Below are 23,463 nucleotides of genomic sequence, written 5' to 3'. Positions count from 1 at the left end.
TGATAACCCTACAAGTATTTTAATTTTCCTCCTTTTAATCTTAAATCCCTTGTCATTTTTGTATTCCAATCTATTCTTCCTTTTCTTTTTCTACCCGACTTCCTTTTTCTTGGTTTTCTTACTGTTTCTTTTCCCATGATCTTGTCTTTTGCCTTTATCCTTTTTCTACCTTCCTTTCCTTTTCGTTTTTTCTCTTTCCTAACATTTCTTTCCCTAACCTATTATTTTCTTTTCCTTGTTTTTTCCCCCTCCTTCCTGTCTCTTTCTGTTTCCTGTTCTTGTATATATACAATTAAATAATCAGATAAATTAAGCTTACATTTGATTCAGTGGAAACAAGCATAGCAATGAAGGAAGTTTAAATGACCCAGTTTTGCGGCAATTCATGTCAATCTCTTCCCTGAAGTCGATTAAGAAAGTTAAAACACAAGGTGGTGGCAGCACTTGTGCCGCCGAGCAGCTGCCTGACATATGGCTTGCTTGCAGTCTCCTTGCTATCTTTTACTTTCCTTCTCATCCGCTTCTTCTGTGAATGTAGGTGTCCAGTCTGGCAAAATCTCCTTCCACATTTCATGCTTTTAGACGGTGTCCCTATATGTGGTGTCTTTGATGTGAATGTAGATGCCCACTTTCAATGGAGTCCTTTCACATTCCAGGCAAGGCTATATTTACTTTCATGTGAGTTTTTTGATGTAAACGTAAAGTTTGACTATGTGAGAAGGACTTTCCACATTCCACACATTTATATGGTTTTTCCCCTGTATGAATTCTTTGGTGTGTATGTAAATGTACATTCTGACGGAAGCTCTTCCCACATTCCGTGCATTTATATGGTTTCTCCCCTGTGTGGGTTTTTTGATGTGAACGTAAATGGACATTCTGACTGAAGCTTTTCCCACATTCCATGCATTTATAAGGTTTCTCCCCAATGTGGGTTTTTTGATGTAAACGCAAAGTTTGACTATGAGAGAAGCTCTTCCCACATTCTATGCATTTATGTGGTTTTTCACCTGTGTGGGTTTTTTGATGTGACTGTAGATTTCCACTGCTACTGAAGCTCTTTCCACATTCCATACACTTATACGTTTTCTCCTCAGTGTGTGTATTTTGATGTTTATCTAGATTTCCCTTCTGACTGAAGCTCTTTCCACATTCCATGCATGTATATGGTTTCACTCCTGTGTGAGTTCTTTGATGTGTATGTAAATTTTGGCTATGAGAGAAGCTCTTTCCACATTCTATGCATTTATATGGTTTCTGCCCTGTGTGGGTTCTGTGATGGGAATAAAGACTATCACTCCTACTGAACCTCTTTCCACATTCCATGCATTCAAATGGTTTCTCCCCTGTGTGAACTCTATGATGTGAATGTAGACTTCCACTGTTACTGAAGCTCTTTTCACATTCCGTGCATTTATATGGTTTCTCTCCTGTGTGAATTTTTTGATGTGAATATAGATGTCCTCTCTGACTGAAGCTCTTCCCACATTCTATGCATTTATATGGTTTCTCCCCTGTGTGGGTTCTTTGATGTATACGCAAAGTTTGACCGTGAGAGAAGCTCTTTCCACATTCCATGCATTTATATGGTTTCTTTCCCGAGTGGGTTTTTTGATGTGAATGTAGACTTCCACTGTTACTGAAGCTCTTTTCACATTTCATGCACTTATATGATTTTTCTCCTGTGTGCGTTTTTTGATGTGAATGTAGATGTCCACTCTGAGTAAAGCTCTTTCCACATTCCATGCATTTATATGGTTTCTCCCCTGTGTGGGTTCTTTGATGTAAATGTAGATGGGAACTCTGATTGAAGCTCTTTCCACATTGCATGCATTTATACGGTTTCTCCCCTGTGTGAATTTTTTGGTGTATATGTAAATTTCCACTCTGACTAAAGCTCTTTCCACATTCCATGCATTTATATGGTTTCTCCCCTGTGTGGGTTTTTTGATGTGAATGTAGATTTTCACTGCTACTGAAGCTCTTTCCACATTCCATACACTTATACGTTTTCTCCTCAGTGTGTGTATTTTGATGTTTATCTAGATGTCCCCTCTGACTGAAGCTCTTTCCACATTCCATGCATGTATATGGTTTCGCTCCTGTGTGAGTTCTTTGATGTGTATGTAAATTTTGGCTATGAGAGAAGCTCTTTCCACATTCTATGCATTTATATGGTTTCTGCCCTGTGTGGGTTCTGTGATGGGAATAAAGACTATCACTCCTACTGAACCTCTTTCCACATTCCATGCATTCAAATGGTTTCTCTTCTGTGTGAGTTTTTTGATGTGAATATAGATGTCCTCTCTGACTGAAGCTCTTCCCACATTCCGTGCATTTATATGGTTTCTCTCCTGTGTGAGTTTTTTGATGTAAACGTAGATGTGTATTCTGACTGAAGCTCTTCCCACATTCTATGCATTTATATGGTTTCTCCCCTGTGTGGGTTCTTTGATGTATATGCAAATTTTGACTATGAGAGAAGCTCTTTCCACATTCCAAACATTTATATGGTTTCTTTCCCGAGTGGGTTTTTTGATGTGAATGTAGACTTCCACTGCTACTGAAGCTCCTTTCACATTTCATGCACTTATATGATTTTTCTCCTGTGTGCGTTTTTTGATGTGAATGTAGATGTCCACTCTGAGTAAAGCTCTTTCCACATTCCATGCATTTATATGGTTTCTCCCCTGTGTGTGTTCTTTGATGTAAATGTAGATGGGAACTCTGATTGAAGCTCTTTCCACATTGCATGCATTTATACGGTTTCTCCCCTGTGTGAATTTTTTGGTGTATATGTAGATTTCCATTGTGACTGAAGCTCTTTCCACATTCCATGCATTTATATGGTTTCTCCCCTGTGTGGGTTTTTTGGTGTGAATGTAGATGGGCCTTTTGACTGAAGCTCTTTCCACAATGCATGCATTTGTAGGGCTTCCCTCCTGTATGAACTCTCAAGTGTATATTGAACTGTGATTTATATTTTAATATTTCCCCACAAACAGGACATTGTAGCTGTTTTGTCTGTGAATCCAGAGGTTTAGCAAGATCAGCGCCCAAGAAAACAAAAGAGTTCTTCTCTGCTTGGTTTCCTTTCTGCCTTTTAGGTCCTCTTCGATTTCCAAATTCCTCTTTTTCCATGAGAAGTTTGGTTATTTCCCATGATGCCACAGCTGGCTCTTTGTAGGTCTCACTCTCCTGCTCATTATCTGCTTAAGAAAAAAAAGAGGAAGATCTCTTTAGCAGCAATTCCTTCATCTCTAAGCCCCTCCCCTTTCCTCTCAATATTTCATGGTGAAATCTACATTTCCTTTGAAGTAGGCTACTGGCACAGACAATAACAATAATAAATAATAATAAAATCTTTATTTCTATACTGCTTTTCCTGGGATCAAAGCAGTTTACAAATTCAAAGCAACTATACAGCACAGAATTTACAATATAAAATACAATCAGAAGTACATTTGGTTAAAACATCATATAAAAGCAAATTAAAATCTCGAGATCAACTACTTGGATTAATTGCCCCCTTAACTCCACTAGCTAGAGATGCCTTTCCCTTTTCTTTTCTTACTGATAAAACAGTAGGATTCATTTTGGTAGGATTATGAGAAGCTGGGAAAAGCCACAGCTGTAGCAAATCTAGGCGAAGAATAAAAGACTTATTGCCTGGTGTGGTCCCCCCCCCCCCCCCGTTTCTAGGCAAAATCCCTGTTCAGATAGAGAGACAATGGTTGCCCAAGGCCAGCACCAAGCCAATTTGTGTCCTGGTCTTACACATGCAAAAGACAAAGAATTCAATCCTTCTAAACTAAGGCAAGCTTGATACTGGTGGAAAAGATTACAGTCATTTGCCCTGTACAGTCCTGTTTTGCGATAAACATGCAGAGATAAACACAGAGTAATCTTGGAAGCTTGTGAGTAGATAGGCAAACTGGTAGGCTGGAGCTTCATTAGGAAAAACAGCTGCTAGATTAAAGCACCGTAGGCTGGCTTTTCTCCAAATAGGCACTGTTTATTCTTGGTTGCAAAACACACACAAGAGCAAAGCTACACACCATCCACCAACTACAAAACCACACTGTACAAAGATGATTTGAGCTTATATACATCTTTGCCATGTGGCAACCTAGCTCAACCTTTTCCTATACAATTTCCTGTGTTACCTGGATTACTGTCTACCACTCCAGGTGACACAGCATATTTACATAAGTGCTATGTGCTGCTTTCTGGCACACTCTGTGGCAATCTTGGACAATCACCTGCTGTCTAGATCCACAGCTGCAACCAATTCCTGGTTAAGGGCAATGAGTGTCCATTAGCCTCTCTGCCACATTTGAACATTTTCAATGCTGCTCCCTAGCTCAACAAGTCCATTCTTACATATAATACACCTGCCCTAATGATAAATGGGAGTCCCTCCAATTTTCAAAAGACTTCTTAGAATCACGGAGTTGGAAGAGACCCCAAGGGCCATCTAGTCCAATCCCCTGCCATGCAGAAACTCACTCATAATAAGGCATTCCTGAAAGATGGCCATCCAGCCTGTTTAAAAACTTCTAAGGAGGGAGACTCCACTACTCTCCCTTGAGGGAGTGTGTTCTACTGTCGAACACCCCTTACTGTCAGGAAGTTCCTCCTAATCTTGAGATAGAATCTCTTTACTGTAGCTTGCATCCATTTGTTAGGAAGGATCGAATTAGGGGAATTTAATTAGCTCAAATATTACAAGAGGTGTGTCCTAACAACGCACGCAGCGGGGTTGTGTCCCTATGTGTATATCAGAGGTCATCTAGTCCACCCCCAGAGAGAAAGAGACTCAAAATGCCAATGAGTTGCAATAAAAGTATGAAACATTTATTAAAGCCACACAACAGAGGGGATCACAAACGCATACACACATTCAATGCTAAAGCAAGGGAAGGGTGAGTTCGGGAGTAAAGGAGAAAGGATAGAGGCACCATTGGGATATTTACCTTTGAAGTCTTCTCCGAGGCAACGGATTGAGGGATGGTGAGACACGGCTGTGGGAAGGGAAAGCGGCGACCGCGGTGGCTAGGAGCAGCATTCCAGCAGACAAAGCTAACTTAGAGGCCCGAAAGACAGTGAGCTTGGCCTCACTCAAGTGATTTCAGTAGAGCAAGATGCTCTGGGAACTCAAGCTCGGAGCGAGATGCTCTACAAGCAAGGTTTCAGGTTTGGAACTCAAAGCTCAACAAGCCCAAGGAAGGGCTGGAATCGGGGTTCTTTTATACCCCTAAATATAACCTCAGGCTATGGCAGCCTGGCGAACAAAGGCTTGATGACTTTATCTTTGTCTAAGCTGAAACTTACACAATGGATACACAAAGAAGAGGTCTGGCACTTTTCAGGAGGAGACAAATATCTCGATGGCTGAGCCGTTAAGTCAATCACTGGCTCTCAAAAGGAGGAAGCTACTGCTATTGTCCCCCTGGTTTGGGCAGCTAGCGAAACTAGTATGGCAACTCCCAAACTGCTTGCTGAAGGTTTGAAATCTACCTTTTTCCCCCTGTGACCATGCCTAGCAAGCCTGCTGGCTACGTGGTCAGCTTGCTCTTAGCATAATGGTGGCTAGCGATGGGGTCTGTCAGGGGTCATAGATTCAGATCACATGGCACCCAAAATTTATATAAAACCAAACTTGATAACACATTGTTCCAAGCCCTAGACTCTGGAGCAGCAAGAAACAAGCTTGCTCCCTCCTCAATATGATACCCCTTCAAATACTTAAATAGGGCTATCATATCACCACTTAACCTTCTTTTCTCCAGGCTAAACATACCCAGCTCCCTAAGATGTTCCTCCTTAAGGGCATGGTTTCCAGACCCTTCATTATTTTAGTCACCCTCCTTTGGAGACACTTCAGTTTCTTAACATCATTTTTGAATTATGGTGCCAAGAACTGGACACAGTTTGCAATTTTAGGCTGCATCAATAGAAGTATAGTCTCTAGATCAAGGGAAGTAATAGTGCCCCTCTATTCTGCTTTGGTCAGGCCCCACCTGGAATATTGTGTCCCAGAACGGATCCACCATGAATTCCGAGGGATGACTGTAATGATATCCTTTGCTCTAGAATTCTTTAGTTAGAATACAGCTTTTCTCTAAAGTACCTTGCCTCTCATAGCTTTTCACGTGCCTTTGGCTCGGCTAGGTCTTGCCTAAGTTGGTAAGGGAAAGCATTTGTAGAATTAGGCCCAGTACAGAAATTAGGGCTCGGGAGAGCAGAGTGTCCACATGCTCCATGATCTCAGGGCGCCATTATGGCACATGTGCATTCACATGACACATGCGCCAATTATGTGCTTGTGTGCCGTGTCCAAATGGTGCTGCGCACAAGAGGCGTCACCGCGCCTCCCCAGGGCATGGCCATGATCCAAGGGAGAAAGGGGCTGCCTCTGTCTGCCCCTTTGCCTCTGTTTTGTACAGGTCCTTACTTAGCAAAGGCCTGGTGTGTTGCTAAGGGGGAGGATCAGGTAATTCATCAGGTGGTAGCAGCTATTGGAAAAAAGGTGGTCTCAAGAGGCCCCATCCAGCTCAGCAGGAGTGGAAAGGGGATCCAGAGTGGCTTCTGTGTGCAGAGAACCATAACAGGGTAGCAGCGGTTGGCTCTGAAACAACAGAAAAGCTAACAGCCTTAGTTGAAGGTGGTATGGTAAAAAAAAAAAAAAAAATTGGAGAGTTGTTCATAAAGAACCCGAGTGATCATCAATATGGATAAATGATCCCATGAAATCAATCCTGGGCAGCTTCTTTAAAAACACATTCAAACTTTTGAACTACTGATTTTCAGCATCCATCCTGTCACTGATTCTTGGTCTCCTGACTGCTGAGGAGATATTTAGGGGTACCTGTACACCTGATTTTCTTAGGTGCCTTGATAAGTAGGTTCAGTATTCAAACTGCAATTAGACAAGTTTTTTTGTTATTGTTTTGCACTTCCAAGTCATTTATCATGAAGTTTTTCTTTGCAAGTTTCTTCAGAGGCAGTTTGCCATTGCCATCCTCTGAGGCTGAGAATGTGTGACTTGCCGAAGATAACCTAGTGGGTTTCCATGGCTCAGCAGAGAATCAATTCCTAATCTCCAGAGTTGTAGTCCAATGATCAAACCACTACACCACACTGGCTCATTAGAATCTAGCCTCTGCCCTTGCCCTTGCATTATGAAATCTCTCCTGTGGAAATTTTATAGCTCCAAACACTCATGGAAATGAGGACCTGCTGAATTCTCCCCTTCTTCAAAGCCTTATCATTCATCTGGTAATAATAATAATAATAATAATAATAATAATAATAATAATAATGTATATCCCACTCTTTCCCTAGAACTTGGGCTCAGAGTGGTTCACAATATTAAAAGAACAATCCAATTAAAAACATAGGAAAATGATACATTAAAATATATTGCTTATTAAAAGACAAAAAAATGCAGTTAAAAAGTCAAAATCTGGTTATAAAATCTTTGCTGGGAAAAGAAACAGGCCCATTACACTTTACTATAAAATAGTCAATCATTCTACATTTATCTGACCAGTTTCTGTCTCTGGTATAGGAAAAGAGGCCATTGTGTCTTGGACCAGATCTGCCAGGTGTTTTTGGACACATCAGACTCATTCTCATATTCCCAACCCTTATGGGAATAGCTGGCTCTGTCTATTCCCAGTATTTGTGGAGTTAGGAACACAAAAGGCAGCATGGGAGCTAGGTATCCAGACCATTTCTGGAGAATCCTAACAATTCAGTTAAGAACTACCAAGGGAGGGAGAGGGACCCTGGACTTATAAAACCATCCAGCAGAAAAAGGACCAGGCCTGAGAGAGCCCAGTGGCTAAAGAAACAAGTAAATCTATTCTGTTTTTTACAGGTGGAAAAAAGACACACCTCAAAATGGCATTGGAGGCAGCATGGCAGCAGGAGCCTCAGTAAAGTATTGTTACCACCTATGTTTTAAAGCCCTGCAAAGTGCTATTTATTAGCAAGGTGGAAGCTATTAAGTCTTCCAGATTTAGGGTCATAGGACCTTTAATTTTATATTCGATGGCTAGTTAAAGTCTGAGAGTCTGAGAGAAATACCTGGAGTAACAGAAGTAGATCTATGTGCATTTTGAAGAAACCTGCTAAGGGGGAAAATTAGATAAGAGAAATACGGAGGAAATTGAAGCCTTGATAGCAGTTTGAGTACCGTACATATTCATGTATAAGTCTAGAAATTTTAATCAACAATTGACCCCATAAAACTGGGTTGACATATCTACAGGTCAAAGTAAGTACTATATTTTAAATCTTCTCCTTCTCTGAGTAGAGTAGTGAAAGGTAAGAGCTTAGTTCATCCCAAGAGCACCCGAAAGAAGCACCAAACCCCTCTATTCTTTCCACCATGACACCTTTTTGATTGTTTGGGCAGGAAAATGGCAGTGATAGCAGCTCTTTGATGCTTCTCTTGAAAGGAGTGCCAAGACGAATCGGGCTTAGAAGGAACTAAATAATACATTTCTGCATGAAGACATTAAAGTTCGTCCTTTACACCCTTTGTTACATGGCCCTAAGTTTTATCCTCAACTTATTCATGAGTCATATCAAAATCCATAATTTTGGCCCCAAAATTTGCCCTCGACTAATACATAGGTCAACTTATAGTCGAGTATACATGGTATATAGAAATGGGAAATAAGAAATGTGTCAAGAATGTGCTCTAGATCTACAGAGATGGTTAGAGCTACAAAACAACTCAAGACTGAGCAACTGATTGCAGCAAAAGGTAGAATGAGTAAGCCAGGTTTTATATCTATTTGTACCACAAACAGATTTCAACTTCTGTTTATGGAGGGATGCTTTCAAGAAATTCATGAGTGTGGAAATAATAATAATGTATGTCCTTCAGATATGGAACAAGGTTTGCTGCTGTCTCTGTCATTAGGTTTTATGGCATCTCAAAGTTTACTGACAGCTCACACAGTCATCTCTGTATTTAAACAAATATCTAAAATTGGCAAGCACATCTATATTATTGAACAATCTTTTAAGGAATTCACCAAGAAATACAAAGAAGAATTTAGTAGAATAGCTCTAGGAAGTGCTATAAACTCCAAGGTGAGAGGAATGAGCCTTATGGGAGGAGGCAAGATCGAAAACTATATTTTCTGCATTAGAAGGAAGGGAGAGAGACAATATCAAGCTACATATCAGTCAAGAAATAAGACAACGACTAGGGGATTGTCTGCACTGGCAAAATAGAGCCGCTTCAAACCAAGTTGAGGCCTAGCTGTTTATATAGCATACAGTGCGAAACCAGGTGAAAACCTACACAAAGCTGTGCTCTGGAGCTAAAAACAAGAGCAAAAAGAAGCTCTGATACTCTAACTTAGCATGGAAAATGTGCATCATTGCACATGCATATAAATAGCATGGAGTGAGTGTGGGGATGCAAGAAGGCCAAGGCAGCTGTAACTAAAGCACACTCATGAAAACCTCCATACATGCCCCCTTACCCCCCTTCACCCCATGCCACTCTGTTGGACAGTCTGGTTTGTGAATATTGTAAATAAATCCATTGCATTATTAGCAACCTGCTGTGTTTGTCATACTTTCGTATCATGGGTTGTGTGACAGATTGATGGTGTATGATTCAACAAAAAACCTGTATGGTCAACCATGGTGCTGGTGGCTGCATCTCACCAATCCCAAGACACATGCTTCAGACTGCTTCTGTTCACACTGTATTCCATATAAACAGATAGGCCTCAAGTTGGTTTGAAGCTGCTCTCTTTTGCCAGTGCAGATAATCTTATTTCTTGGCTGCAGTTTCTGTTCTGATCACTGTTTGAGCCAAAGTACTCAAACTCTTTAACTGTTTCGATCAACTCAATTGTCTAGGTTGAATTTATGTAGATTTTTTGTGGTCATTATTTTTGGGGTTTTATGTTCAGCAACAAGCCAGCCTTGGCACTTTCTTCCTTGACTTTCCAAGTCCATGGTGTTTTCCACTAGTAGTACGGTGTCATCTATACTTGGACCTTATTTCAGTCTAGCAAAAGAGCCAATTGATCATGTTCTATTGTATTGTTCATTTTATCTAGTATTTAGTCTGGGCTTTATTAACTGTAGCAATATTTGTGTGTATTTTTATGTGTTTTATTTTTATATTTGGTCTATGATCATGAATGAATGACACACCTTGTTCATACAACAGCTTCAGGAGAGGTGTGCATGTTATGGATTTTTGTTCTACAGGAAAAATAAAATAAAATATTGGCGTGGTACAGAAGGGCAGGGGAAGGCGGCATGATGCTGTCTTTTCTGCTGAGCCACGTCCTGGGGATGTAGTGAAGCTGCATGGAGCAACCACACTGGGCGGGGGGGGGGGGGAGTGAATATGGCTCACCTGAAGCTATATCTCAACCCCAGCAACCATACCGCTGGCTCACAGGACGCCCTAAACGCAGACGAAGCCACTGCATGGGTGGCAACAAATGCAGCATTGAGCTGTGTGGGTCCTTTAATTTTTTTTCTCCCACTTGCCGCAGACTGCGGATGTGCCTAGGATGCAGCTCTTTTAATTTTTTTTTCTCCTGCTGCTGGCCACAGACTGCAAATGTGCACAAGAACAAAGGAGGAATCCCTGCCAAGTGACCAGCTGATGTTGGCATCCCTGTCTGCCTGGGCAGTGCAAGTGCCACCACTCCTTAAAAAAATCCTTCCTAGATCCCCTGGTGAGAAATAATTACAGACCGGTCTCCTTATTACCATTCTTGGGCAAAGTGATCGAGAGGGCAGTTGCCTTCCAACTTCAAGCTGTATTGGATGAAACCGATTATCTGGACCGATTTCAAACCGGCTTTAATAATAATAATTATTATTATCTGTATCCTGCCTCTCACTAATTGGAACGAGGCAGGTAACAACAAACAAGAGAACAATGAAAATACAACACAATAAGTCACAAGTAAAAACATAAGAAGACATATCAAAACCTAATTCCCTATTTTCCTCCCATACTAAAATAGCATTAAAACAACAATTCCCAATAAAATGCTCCCAATAAAATAGTAAATAAAAAAAAATCACAATCACAGTCTGGTGGGAACAGCTTTGCAACTGGAGAGTAAAAATTCGATGGAGGTCAGTTTGGGAAGGCCTGCTGGAAGAGATCCGTTTTTATTGCACTCTTAAAGGCCTCCAAAGATGTTATATGGTGGATCTCCTCCGGGAGGTCATTCCAGATTTTTGGAGCGACTTTGGGAAATCGTTACCAGTCTGGTTTTCTTAGACTGCAAGAGATTCTTCCCAGAGGACCTGAGAGTGCGGGAAGGTTTGTATGGGAGGAGGCATTCCCTCAGGTAAGCTGGACCCAAGCTTTATAAGTAATAAACAACACCTTATACTGTGCCTGGAACCTAATAAGCAGCCAGTGTATGGATTTTAAGATAGGTATAATAGGATCAAATTTAGGACTGCCTGTAACCAACCTGGCTGCCATATTTTGGACCAGTTGCAACTTCCGAACGTGGCATGAGGGTTGCCCCATGTAGAGCGCATTGCAGAAATCGAGATGAGAGGTTACCAGTGAATGTAAAACTGTTTCTAGGTTTTCCTGTTCCAGGAAGGGTTGTAGCTGGCGTATCAACCAAAGCTGATAACAGGCACTCCTGGCCACTGCATCCACCTGAGATGACAGCTGAAGTGATAAGTCCAGGAATACCCCCAAGCTATGAACACAGTCCCTTAGGGGATGTGTGACCCCGTTCAGAACTGGAGAGTTTATCACCATTCCTGGATTAGGATTGCCTATAGAGAGTACCTCCGTTTTATTTGGATTCAATTAGGGGGAGTAGTTAATACCCCCAGAGGATAGGATCAAGATTCAAAATGACCTGAACAGACTAGAAAACTGGGCCATAGCTAACAAAATGAAATTCAAAACGGAAAAATGTAAGGTACTGCACTTAGGGCAGAAAAACAGAAAGCACAGATATAAGATGGAGGACACCTGGCTGAATGAAACTACGTGTGAAAGGGACTGAGGAGTCCAAGTAGACCATAAGTTGAACATGAGTCAACAATGCGATGCGGCAGCTAACAAGGCCAATGCGATTTTAGGCTGCATCAATAGAAGTATAGTGTCTAGATCAAGGGAAGTCATAGTGCCACTATATTCTGCTCTGGTCAGGCCCCACCTGGAATATTGTGTCCAGTTCTGGGCGCCACAATTCAAAAAGGACATTGAGAAACTGGAGCGTGTCCAAAGGAGGGCAAGTAATATGGTGAAGGGTCTGGAAACCATGTCCTATGAGGAACGACTCAGGGAGCTGGGGATGTTTAGCCTGGAGAAGAGAAGGTTAAGAGGTGATATGATAGCCCTTTTTAAATATTTGAAGGGATGTCATATTGAGGAGGGAGCAAACTTGTTTTCTGCTGCTCCAGAGACTAGGACCCGGAGCAATGGATGCAAGCTCCAGGAAAAGAGATTCCACCTCAACATTAGGAGGAACTTCCTGACAGTAAGGACTCTTTGACAGTGGAACAAACTCCCTTGGAGTGTAGTGGAGTCTCCTTCCTTGGAGGTCTTTAAGCATAGGCTGGATGGCCATCTGTCGGGGATGCTTTGATTGTGATTTCCTGCATGGCAGGGGGTTGGACTGGATGGCCCTTGTGGCCTCTTCCAACTCTATGATTCTATGATTCTATTTTCCCTCATCCAATCCATTACTGACTTCAGACAATCATTTAGAGGGGAGATGCCATCCTTCGTCACCGAAGCAGTCCGAGACACGGAGAAGCAAATTTGGGTGTCATCAGCATACTGATAACACCTCGACGTATGTCTCCACATGATCTCTCCCAGAGGCTTCATGTAGATGTTAAATAGCATTGGAGACACGTCTTTTATTTAATTGCTGTATTTTATTTTGTATTGTATTTTATACCAGGCTGTGATCCTGCCTTGATCCATCTGGGAGAGGAAGGAAAATAATAATAATAATAATAATAATAATAATAATAATAATAATAATAATTGTCATTGTTATTGTTATTGTTATTATCATGGATGCCTTCTCTCCCGTGTGGCCTGTGCTGCAAGTCACCTCTGCAATGCACAGCTAGAGCTGCTGCCGACGCTGCAATGAATGTCTCATCAACCACTTCAATAGCCACAGACATGGATGACAGTAGTGATGACACAGGAGAGACAACTGCTACAGAGGCTGCTTCAGTGGTCGAGCAATGCACTGCCAGTGGTGCCATCGCTATGTCCAAGATGAGGCAGACACGCCGCTACTGGAAGCTCCCTAGAAGCATTCACTGGTGGGACAGATTTGTCCCATGCATGTGGTCTGATGAGCAGTGGAGGCTATTTTTCTGAATGCCCCGTGCCATCTTTCACTGGTTAATGGACACATTGGGTCCAGAACTAGAGAGTTGGACACAGTGATGAGGAGAGTCATCCTGGTGGAAAAGAGGGTGGCCATTGCCATCTGAGTACTGGCACACAAAGCCAGCTATAAGGTGACCTCAGAGCAATTTGGGGTTGGCACTGCCACTGTGGGGGAAGTGTTGGTGCAATTTGTCCTGGTCATGGAGAAGCTCCTGCTGTCAAGGACTGTGTCCCTGGGGGATGCATGTCAGGTAAAGAAAACCACAAACGTCATCCTTTACTGTACATTTACTGATGTTTGTACAATGGGACATGACCTGGAGTGGTCTGTGGTGTAGCTGCAGAGTTGTAACAGAGTTGTCATTAATTCCCCTGCTTCTCCCCCTTCTTATCACCCACAGATCATGGATGCCTTCGGTCAGCTTGGCTTTCCGCAAGTAGTGGGAGCCGTGAATGGATGCCACTGTCTGATTGTGCCACCTTTGGGGCAGAGGAAAGACTTTGTGAACCGGAAGGGTTCCTAGTCTGTTGTCCTGCAAGAGACATGCAGCTACACAGGACGCTTTGTAGATGTGGAGCTCGGATGGGCAGGGTCCACTCATGATGCCAGGAATTCTATTATCTTCGAGACCAGAGAGGCTGGCATCTTTGTGGAAGGGAACCCCACTATCACCATCAGAGGCCAGAAGATTGGCCCCCTCCTGGTCGCTGACAGTGCCTATCAAATTTGGAAGTGGCTCATGAAGCCCTACAAGACCCCCACAACTCCCAAGCAGAAGCTATTCAACAAGAAGCTGAATCACGTGAGGAGTGTGGTGGAAAGATCACTTGGGAGGATGAAAGTAAGATGTAGGTGCCTGACTGCCCCACTCCCTGTGGCAGAAGAGAACATCATGCCCACCATTGCCTCATGTGTCATCCTACACAACATCTGTGAGACAAAAAGGAGGGTCCTGGGTGAGGGGTTGTAGTATAGGTGCCGTTTCGTGCTGCCCACCCTGGGAGCACCCATGCGGTGTGATGACACCAAGCAGAAAGAAGGGGAGACTGTGAGGGAAGCCCTGGCAGACTTCTTTTCTTATAAGGGAGAATCTGAAGCATGCCCCTCCTCCAACTGTGATGCCAGGAGAGAAGTGTAGTGTGACAGCATAAGCACCTGAATAAATGTATCCCAATATCCACAGTTGTGTATGCCTATCATTCATGCTCTGTTCTGTGGCAGTCTTAGCAATGTGCCTGAGGGGGACACACACACACACACACACACACACACACAGAGAGAGAGAGAGAGAGAGAGAGAGACTAACAAAAGGGTCTTGAGGGGGTGACCCGACACCAGTTTCCCTGGTATAAAAAGATACAACTCCTCCAACTGCCAACGGCCTCTCTGATAATATATCAATTCATGTCAAATTCATGCTTCCTAATGGCCCATTCGATTGTAACAATTGGGAGCCCAGAGGCATCTATTGGGGGACAGATTCAAATTGCTTCTCTGAGGGTCTCCATTGGCTTGGAGCCACCTCAGCCCAACTGCCCTCACCCACAAGTGCCCATAAATGTCCCTGCAGTTCTGTGCAGGACCCTAGGATGGCGATCTTGGCAACAGCAAGGATGAGGATTCGAATCTGTATAGCCTCCTGGACAGCCCAGGAGGTTGGGATCCTCCCCCAGTCACTGATGCCAGAGGCTGAAGCTCAAAAGGTGATGGCCAGCACCAACTGGCCCAACTGGGGCTTTTTCCATCAGGTTTCCCAAGCCCTCAGGGAACAGGGTTTCAAAGAACCTACCTTCAGTGCCACATTACATTTAAGGCACTGAAAGCTGGGTCCTTCGGCGCAGCTGCATAGTTGTAGTGCCGACCACTGTTTGTGAATGAACTGTTTATTTTATGAATGAACTGTGACATTTTTTGCAGTGTAGACAGGATCAACAGTGAGGTGGGCATGATGGGATGTGGGAAGGGAAGGGGTGTAGAAAAGGGCTTGAGAGGGAAGATGATCTTGTTAGAGAACATCATCATGGTGCTCAATGCCTTCTCAGTGGTTCTCACACCTAGATCCCTTCCCCCTTCTACTTGCCCTCCGCCTTTGGGGGCGGTGAGTGGGCTGTGGGACTGCCACCTTGCTGAAGAGGCTGGACTATTCCTCTACGGGGCATTGCTCAGAGATCTCCAACTCCACAGCAATGCCCTACTCCAGAGCTGGAGGGCTGGCTCTTCTTCCTATACCCTGCTGCATAGACCCCTCCTTGGTGGCCCTGCTTCTTGCACCCTCCTCCACACCACCCTTCTGCCACCCAGGGCTACCCTGATGATGTCCACCATCTGGCCCAACAGACCAGTCTGCATTTCGAGAATGTCATTGTATCGCCTCTGCTCCTGGAATGCTATGTGGAATAATCTCTCCTGTTGCTGGAGTGATCTCTCCTGGAGCTGGAGTGATCTCTCCTGGAGCTGGAGTGATCTCTCCTGGAGCTGGAGTGATCTCTCCTGGAGCTGGAGTGATCTCTCCTGGAGCTGGAGTAATCTCTCCTGGACCTCTGCTTCCCTCTCTCTCTGCTGATAGGCACACTCTCTCTGCTCCAGGAGTCTCATCATGTGCTCTGAGGTGGCACCAATGAGCCTATTGTTAGCCGCAGCAGTTCTTGAGGCTGCTGAGCGATGCACCCTTTTCTTCTGGATTACAGCTGGTCGCTCCACCGGTGGCATTGCAGCCATAGGATTAGCTATTTCTTCGTCTCCTGGTTGTCCTGCTACATCTTCTTCTATAGGACATAGAACCAGAGAGTCATAGAATCATAGAGTTGGAAGAGACCTCAAGGGCCACCCAGTCCAACCCCATTCTGCCATGTAGGAACTCTCAGTCAAAGCATCCCCAATATGGCAGAGGGCAGAGTTGCAACACAAAACACACCCTGCAGGCATGGGAAGGGGGAAGAGGTACAGGCAAGGAAGGGTTGTGTAGAAAGACTGGGTACATGCACCTCATGGTCATGCAAGGGACATTCTCAAATATACATCCACGTAGACCTTGCTTCAGCAGCGCCCCCCCCCCAAGCATGCCAGCATGCCAAAGCATTGATAGGAACACATGCTCAACTGCACATATAATGTCAACAAAAAAAGCCATGCATACAGTATATTGCTCTGCTGTGCCATGCCTTGCCTATAGGATTTCTGTGCAACTGTGATACTATGCAATTGTTGTCATTATAAACAAAGATTTTACCTTGCACGGTCTGTTTACTCTCACTGTCATCGCTGACTGCTGTACTGGTCCGTGCGACAGGTGAACGGTCACGGTAGCTACTGATTGTGGAAGATGTAGTGGTCCCCTTCCCAGCACGAGATAGTGGTCTGCTTGTAGAAGATGTAGAGGCACCCTCCCCACCACAAGCTCGTTGTCTCAGGGCAGAGATGTCCAGAGCTCGCTGACAGCAGGATGTCTCATTTGACTCAGGGTGTTCCTCCTGCTCATCTGCACGACAAAGGCTAAGGGTCATGTCTGCCCTATACTCACTTCGGTGCAACATCTTCCCCTTCTGTATCCTTTCCTCCAGGGGCCCTAGCACATCTTACCTTCAGAGGGCATCAAAAGGTGATGGGCACATTCTGGCTCAGGAGGTTCTTGCACAGGTTCAGCTCTGGCTGGCTGGCCTACTGGGACTCTCACAAGCTCTCCACTGGTGGATAGTCTGCTGGGTCTGATGCTCCCATCCTTTCCAATGAAGGTATGGAGCTCCTTGTAGAAAGGCGGGGTGGTGGCAGTCTTACCACTTTTGACCTTGTTATCTCTAAGTTGATTATACTGTGACTTCAACGACTTGCATTTCCAGCAAGATTCCTCCCAACTGTGTCTGTAGCCCTTAGCCTTCATGCCTTCTGCCACTTCTTCATATGTATCTGAATTCATGTAGGAGTTGTTCAATTTCTCTAAAATATGTGGCTGTGACCATATAGCTATGAGGTCAGCTGTCTCCGCATGAGACCAAAAAGTCCCTCTCCCTCTTTTTGGGACGCTTGTGGAAGGCTGTGCATTTTGCCCAGTGCCAAAGTGGAACCGCCACAGAGGTCTGCCAAAGACATGCCAAGGTGTGCAGGCACACAGGAAAAATGGTGCTGGAATGTGTGTAGGTGTTCACCTTAAAAATGAAACTTTCTCTTATCACTTTCTCCAGGCAAAACATCCAACAGTTACAGTGTCCTACCATCCTACAGTGCATGCATAGAGTTCACATTAGGGTTAGGGATAGGGTTTGAGGGATTTAAATTGCGGTGCAGCTGCGCCACGGTGTCCACACCTGGTGGGCATTTGACGGTTTAATTAGAATCTTACTGCACACCGCACATGCTCCGGAGAACTGACCCATTATCCACCACACCTGAGCTGGTGCATATTTAATGGGCGCCTTAAATATATGGCTGCCCTTTTGTGCCACAGCAGTGCCACTACAATTAGATACAGCTGTGCAGTGATGCCCTTTTTAAAAAGAGCCAGGAAAAAGCTGCTTCTTTTTAATGCCACTTTTCTCTGGATGCGATGCAAACATGGCGTGTTCGTGCTGGTCTTTAGGTATGGGTCATCTAAAGGCCACATCTCCATGCTGGCACAAACACACCCCTTTTTGTCCGTCTGTATCAGTCCATTGCTACAGTTTGAAATACTAAACATCAGGGAGTTAAAATATCCAGAGCTTTTTCCCCCAACCACGTTTTCTTTTTCTCCATGCTCAGATAGGTGATATTATGGTACAAATATTAAATCCCAAGATTATCCAGCAAAGTGTGCTGTTTCAAACTCCTTCTGCTCTTGGAGGCAACGGAGCCTCAGAAAGAGGAGGAGGAGACCAAGGCACTGCAGTTGTACCAGTTCTAATTCTGTAATCCTCAAATCAGGAGAACATCAAAGTGTTATATTGAAAAAGCAGCTTCAGACAAGTTCAGGTCTGGCAAAATGTGGCCCTGGGGGCATGGTCAAGAATAGTAATGCGACTCCTGAGTAACAGAATGTTTTTAAAGGATCAGCTTGGAGTATTGTATCATTTTAATGTGTTTTAAACAGTTTTATGTTTTTAAACTGTATTTTATTCTTTTAATAAGCAATCTATTTTAATATTGCAATAATTTAATTCCATTTTAACCTTTCTATGTTTTTTAATTGAACTGTTTTTTAATATTGAAAGCCACTCTGAGTCCCAGTTCTGGGGAAAAGAGTGGGATATAAATAGAAGCCAAGATGACACAACTTGGACTGTAAATTTCCTGGACTTTGAAAATCTCCCACAAGGCCAGGAGGAAAAGCCAGCCTGAAAAAGATGTCCTCCCCATACCATCTTAAGTAACTAAGGACAGAAACAACAGAATGCTGGAATCTTAGTAACATCTCTAATTTTTCTCTTGTTTGGTTTGTAACATCTTATCTGATGAAGAAACCCGTGGAGTTTCGAATGCTTGCAACAAGTATATTGTGCATTTTGGTTGACCAATTAAGGCATCACTGTTTGGTGTTTTTTGTTAAAACTTAGGCTGGCGTACTTTGGACACATCATGGGAAGACATGAATCATTGGAAAATAACAATGCTAGGAAAGGTGAGGTAAGTAGAAAGAAAGGAAGGCCTCATGCTAGATGGATGGACTCTATTAAAGAGCATGAGTTTGCAGGAGCTGAGCAGAGCAGTGGAGGACAGGGAGTCTTGGAGATGTCTCATAAGCAGGGTCACCATGGGTCAAGATCAACATGAATAGTTAACAACAACAAAATTAGATAGAATAAGAATAAGAATAGGAATTATTCCATCAGCATCTACATAACAAAGGTAAAAGGGATCCTTACCCAGAAAGGCCTTTTTCCCATCTTCCTCCATCCTGACTTCCTTGTAGAGAGCCCTCTGGCCTGGATCCAGGAGAGACAGCTACTTCTTCAAAGTAGATCTGGAGCTGAAAGAGGAGAAACCCAAAACTTCTGTAATGTCTAATAATCCTTCTTCACATATCTTCCAGTACACACCTATTAGCACTCCAAGATCTTCAGGAGAGATATCTTCTGCTTCAGAGCAACAAGGGAGAAAGGAAGAAGCTAAGTAAATTTATAGACCTCCTGCAGACTTTCCCAGATGCAGCAATAAATGGATTAAGCCTTGTAAACTGTAACAAGTTTCTCCTCTCCAGTTGAGCTAGAGAGTTGCATGGAGATGAGCACCCCAAAACTGAGGAACAGGCACCCTAAATCCCTCTTGGAGATGAACCATGGCTACAGGAGACTCAGGACTAGTCTTTGATATGTGGCTGCCCTACTGTCTGTGGATGTAGCCTATCTTGATTTCAGTAAGGCCTATGACAAGGTGCCTCATTACATTCATGTAAATAAGCTGGTGAAATGTGGGCTAGATCATGCTACTGTGAGATGGATTTTTAGTTGGTTGACAGACCAAATCCAACTTGTACTCAGCAATGGCTTCTCTTCAACCTGGAAAGAAGAGACTACTAGGGTGTCACAAAATTCTGTTTTGAGCCTAGTTCTATTCAACATCTTTATCAATTACTTGGATGAAGGAATAGAGGGCATGCTTATAAAATTTGCAGATGACACCAAATTAGAAAGGACTGCTCTGATCTCCAGACAACAGAATTCAAAATGGCTTTAACAGATTAGAGAGCAGAGTCATAACTAATAAAAATAATTTCATTGGGGAGAAATGTCATGCAGAAAAAATAGGAAGATATAATGGTTGTACAGACAGCCCGTAAGGGGTGGCTGTGTGCCACCCCTGGAAGAGCTGGGTTGGGGACGTGGCAACGCATGCCACACCCCAACCCAGTTCAAAAAACCCATACAAACAGTAGGTTCTTTTACCGCCCCAGGAAGGGCGTCATAAATTCTGTGGCTTAGTGTTATAATGCCCTTTTGGTGCTGCATCGTGTAGATGGAGCACCAGTGCGGCATGATCATGGCACACACTAAAACGGGCGCACACCAAAATGGTGCCATGGGCCAGGGTCATGACGTTGAGTGTGTGGACACTATGCTATGACTCCACCCACAGGCCAGCACAAAGTGCCATTCTGTATCCCCCCATAACTAGGTGACACCTGGCTTGACAAGCTGGAGTGTGTCTAGAGCAGGGTTACCAAAATGGTGAAAGGTCTGAATGCCATACCCTATGAAGATGGCTTAGGGAGCTGGGTGTGTTTACCCTGGAGAAGAGAATGTTAAGAGGTGTCATGAAAACCATGTTTAAATATTTCAAAAGCTATCATATTGATGATTGAGCAATCTTGTTTTCTGCTGCTCCAGAGACTAGGACATGGAGCAAAAGATTCAAAAGAGATTCTACCTAAACATTAGGAAGAACTTCCTGATTGTAAGAGCTATTGGACAATGAAACATGCTCCCTTGGAAAGTCGTGGTGTTTCCTTCTTTGGAGGTTTTTAAACAGAGGCTGGATGACCATCTGTCAAGGGTGCTTTAACTATGTGTTCCTGCTTGGCAGGGGGTTGGACTAGATGGCCCTTGGGGACTCTTCCAACTCTTATTTGATTCTATGGTTCTTTCTATCTCACTGGGTTGTTGTGAAGATAAAAGGGAGGGAGCATGACCAGATGTGCCTCCTTCTGAAGTTTACATTGAGGGTTTGTTTTCCATTTTGCCAAGTGGCTTTTTCCTCCACACAATTCACCTTCGCAAAATTAGTCTGTGATTTATAGTTATCACTGTTTGTGATTAAAGACAGACTATTTCACTCCTAGAATTAATTCTCTGCTCTTTCTCTTTTGCAAAAACAAATCCTGTTTTTCTTTTGGATGTCTGGTGAAGGCTGTAGGTTGGGAAGGGGATCCGGTCCAGGGCTCTCTCTGGCCTCCTAGATGGGATCAGAGACAGCGGAACCTCTATGTACCAGTTTCTGGGGAGGATGGACAGTAGAGTTGCAGACACTGGCAGGTTTCTGTGCCATACCCTCCAACATTTCACAGGTCATAGCCAGGAAGTGTCTGACCAAGAAAGATCAAGGTGTGGTGAAGAGGGCAAAAGTTATCAGTGAGGAAGAAGACACACGCAAGAAGTGCAGCAGTTTGCTTTTGCCTAGGCCTGGGGGGAAAGGAAGAGATCCTGCCCCTTCTCTCCTCTCCTCTGCCCTCTGAGTCATAGAGGTTACAACAGTAAAATACATCAAGTTACAATAGTGTTAAAAAAAAAAATCAAACCTAGACCAACCACCCCATTCCCATTACTAAAAGGTAGTGCCAGTCTCTTTCTCTCTCTCACACACACACACACACAATACTCCCCAGGTGTCCCAAATTCAAAGGGAGAGTGCTGATGAATCCTCCATTGTCCCATGTTCTCACCTGCTTTTTAAAATGTCTCAATTTCTTTCCTCCGTTGTCCTCAGCTTTCTTCTGTTGTCACAGAGTCCAAAATGTCAAAGTAGTTGGCCATCTGTCAGGGTGCTTTGATTGAGAATTCCTGCATGGCAGAATGGGGTTGGACTGGATGGCCCTTGGGGTCTCCTCCTGCTCTAGGATTCTATGATTTTGGACATAGAAAGCTGAGGACAACAGAGTCTCCTTCCTTGGCGGTCTTTAAACAGAGGCTGGACCACCATCTGTTGGGAATGCTTTAACTGAGAGTTCCTGCATGGCCCTTGGGGGGGTCTCTTCTAACTCTTCGATGATTCTTCTGCTCCAGGGACCCCATTTAGAGGATCTCTCCCCCTCCCTCCCATTCAGGGGATGCTTTTGGGGGGGAGGGGGCTTTGCTAAGGGAAGCGGGGTCTGAAGGGGCCTCCCTTCTTCCCAAAGGCGGCAGCACCAACCTAGAACTCCCCTCCCCAGCTGGGACACGAAGGGCTTCTCCTCCCCCCCCCCAATGAAGGCCCCCCCTCCCCCAAATGTCTCCCCACCATTTTACCTCCTCTTCCTCCTCCTCCTCCTCCTCGGCCTGCTCCACCCACTAGGCCTCCCTTTTTCCTCTCCCCTCCCCCTGATTCATGTCCTGCCTCTCTAGGAAGCTGAGCTCTCTCTTCCCTTGGAGGACTAAAGAAGCAGAAGGCCCCCCTCCCTCCCTCTAGGCCTCAAGCTTCCTAATGCCGACCCTTTAATACAGACCCTCATGTTGTGGTGACCCCCAAGCATAACATTATTTTCGTTGCTACGTGCAAATATGTCTTTTCCAATGGTTTTAGGCGACCCCCGTGTTCGATCCCCAAAGGGGTCCTGACCCACAGATTGGGAGCCACTGCTCTAGGCAAAGGCTGCTCCAGGGCTCCCCTCAGGAGGAGGCTCCTCTTGGAGACCCTCCTTCCCTTCCTTAGGGGTGTCCAGGCTCTGTTCCCCCAAAGCCCTAAAGTTGGAGGGAGGAGGAATCTCAGCCAGGATGGGAAAGAGGGGCACCAAGGCTTTTCAGGGGGGCAAGGGGAAAGAGGTCCTCTTCCTCCTCCTCCTCTCCTATCTGGCCCTTGGTTTACAATGCTTTCATGCTCTGGTTGCCTCCTGTGGCATAGAATGATAGAATTGTAGAGTGGAAGAAACCCCAAGGGCCATCCAGTCCAACCCCCTGCCATGCAGGAACTCTCAGTCAAAGCATACTCAACAGATGGCCATCCAGCCTCTGCTTAAAGACCTCTAAGTCATTGATAAAGATGTTGAATAGCACTGGGCCCAGGACAGAGCCCTGTGGGACCCCACTGGTCACTTCTCTCCAGGATGAAAAGGAACCATTGTTGAGCACCCTTTGGCTTCAAACAGTTGCCTTGTCTAGCCTACATTTTACAAGCTTGTTTGCAAGAATGTCATGGGGAACTTTGTCAAAGTGGACCCTTGGTATCTGCAGGGGTTTGGGTCCAAGACCTCCCATGGATTCCAAAACCCATGGATTCTCCAGTGCCATTAACTCAAATGGCATAGAAATGGTGCCCCGTTTATAAAATTTCAAAATCAAAGCTTGCTGCTTGGAAGTTTTATACATTTTTAAAAATATCTTCAAAATCTGGATGGTTGAATCCATGGATAAGCAGTCTATGAATATGGAAGGCCGACTGTATAAATAAATATGTAGAGAGATCTTGAGAC

General features: G+C 44.2%; 1 pseudogene across 1 annotated transcript; it reads right to left on the bottom strand.

Moving 5' to 3' along the window:
• Positions 1–748: 748 nt before the first annotated feature.
• Positions 749–21,984, bottom strand: LOC149320386 (uncharacterized; annotated as a pseudogene). Its single transcript, XR_016278159.1, has 4 exons — positions 21,742–21,984; positions 19,229–19,332; positions 16,624–16,872; positions 749–3,212 (listed from the first exon to the last, which is right to left on the bottom strand). The product of XR_016278159.1 is annotated as an uncharacterized LOC149320386 (transcript).
• Positions 21,985–23,463: the final 1,479 nt, after the last annotated feature.

This window comes from Sceloporus occidentalis, unplaced genomic scaffold (genome assembly GCF_023333645.1).
Source record: "Sceloporus occidentalis isolate IW3139 unplaced genomic scaffold, rSceOcc1.0.p SCAF_1, whole genome shotgun sequence".
Taxonomy (NCBI): Eukaryota; Metazoa; Chordata; class Lepidosauria; order Squamata; family Phrynosomatidae; genus Sceloporus; species Sceloporus occidentalis.
The sequence above is the reverse complement of the archived record's forward strand: the minus strand, read 5'-3'. Positions and strand labels throughout refer to the sequence as shown.